This window comes from Lampetra fluviatilis, unplaced genomic scaffold (assembly GCF_964198595.1).
Source record: "Lampetra fluviatilis unplaced genomic scaffold, kcLamFluv1.1 SCAFFOLD_881, whole genome shotgun sequence".
Classification (NCBI taxonomy): domain Eukaryota; kingdom Metazoa; phylum Chordata; class Hyperoartia; order Petromyzontiformes; family Petromyzontidae; genus Lampetra; species Lampetra fluviatilis.
Genome location: NW_027620895.1, coordinates 1 through 2,500, shown reverse-complemented (window position 1 = coordinate 2,500; position 2,500 = coordinate 1).

The window sequence follows — 2,500 nt, the reverse complement described above, 5'->3', positions numbered from 1 at the left end:
CACTCACTCGCAGCGCATCAACGAGCTCCTAGACTCACTCACAGAGCCGGTACTCACCCACTCACTCACCCACTCACTCACCCACCCACTCACTCACCCACTCACTCACTCACTCACCCACTCACTCACTCACCCACCCACTCACCCACTCACTCACTCACCCACCCACTCACCCACTCACTCACTCACCCACTCACTCACCCACTCACTCACTCACTCACCCACTCACTCACTCACCCACTCACTCACTCGCAGCGCATCAACGAGCTCCTAGACTCACTCACAGAGCCGGTACTCACCCACTCACTCACCCACTCACTCACTCACTCACCCACCCACCCACTCACTCACCCACTCACCCACCCACTCACCCACTCACTCACCCACCCACTCACCCACCCACTCACTCACTCACCCACCCACTCACTCACTCACCCACTCACTCACTCACCCACTCACTCACTCGCAGCGCATCAACGAGCTCCTAGACTCACTCACAGAGCCGGTACTCACCCACTCACCTACTCACCTACTCACTCACCCACTCACTCACTCACCCACTCACTCACTCACTCACCCACTCACCCACCCACTCACTCACTCACACACTCACCCACTCGCAGCGCATCAACGAGCTCCTAGACTCACTCACAGAGCCGGTACTCACCCACTCACCTACTCACCTACTCACTCACTCACTCACCCACTCACTCACTCACCCACTCACCCACCCACTCACTCACTCACTCACTCACTCACCCACTCACTCACTCACTCACCCACTCACTCACCCACTCACTCACCCACTCACTCACCCACTCACCCACTCACTCACCCACTCACTCACCCACTCACTCACTCGCAGCGCATCAACGAGCTCCTAGACTCACTCACAGAGCCGGTACTCACCCACTCACCTACTCACCTACTCACTCACTCACTCACCCACTCACTCACTCACCCACTCACTCACTCACCCACCCACTCACCCACTCACTCACTCACCCACTCACTCACTCATCCACCCACCCACCCACCCACTCACTCACTCACTCACCCACTCACTCACTCACTCACCCACCCACCCACTCACTCACTCACTCACCCACTCACTCACCCACTCACTCACCCACTCACTCACTCACCCACTCACCCACCCACTCACCCACTCACTCACTCGCAACGCATCAACGAGCTCCTAGACTCACTCACAGAGCCAGTACTCACCCACTCACCTACTCACCGACTCACTCACCCACTCACTCACTCACCCACCTACTCACTCACTCACCCACTCACTCACCCACCCACTCACTCACCCACCCACTCACTCACTCGCAGCGCATCAACGAGCTCCTAGACTCACTCACAGAGCCGGTACTCACCCACTCACTCACCCACTCACTCACCCACCCACTCACTCACCCACTCACCTACCCACTCACTCACTCACTCACCCACCCACTCACTCACTCACTCACCCACTCATTCACTCACTCACCCACTCACTCACCCACCCACTCACTCACTCACCCACTCATTCACTCATTCACTCACCCACTCACTCACCACTCACTCACCCACCCACTCACTCACCTACTCACTCACCAACTCACCCACTCACTCACCCACTCACTCACTCACCCACTCACTCATTCACTCATTCACTCACCCACTTACCCACTCACTCACCCACTCACTCACTCACCTACTCACTCACCCACTCACTCACCTACTCACTCACTCACCAACTCACCCACTCACTCACTCACCCACTCACTCACCCACTCACTCACTCACTCACCCACTCACCCACCCACTCACCCACCCACTCACCCACTCACTCACTCACTCACCCACTCACTCACTCACCCACTCACTCACTCACCCACTCACCCACTCACTCACCCACTCACCCACTCACTCACCCACTCACTCACCCACCCACTCACTCACTCACTCACCCACTCATTCACTCATTCACTCACCCACTCACTCACCACTCACTCACCCACCCACTCACTCACCTACTCACTCACCAACTCACCCACTCACTCACCCACTCACTCACTCACCCACTCACTCATTCACTCACCCACTTACCCACTCACTCACCCACTCACTCACCTACTCACTCACCCACTCACTCACCTACTCACTCACTCACCAACTCACCCACTCACTCACTCACCCACTCACTCACTCACCCACTCACTCACTCACTCACCCACTCACCCACCCACTCACCCACCCACTCACCCACTCACTCACTCACCCACTCACTCACTCACTCACCCACTCACTCACCCACCCACTCACCCACTCACTCACTCACCCACTCACTCACCCACTCACTCACTCACCCACCCACTCACTCACTCACCCACTCACTCACTCACCCACTCACTCACTCACTCACCCACTCACTTATTGTGGTTGTGGTAGTTGTGGTGGTTGTGGTAGTAGTAGTTGTGGTGGTTGTGGTTGTGGTGGTGGTAGT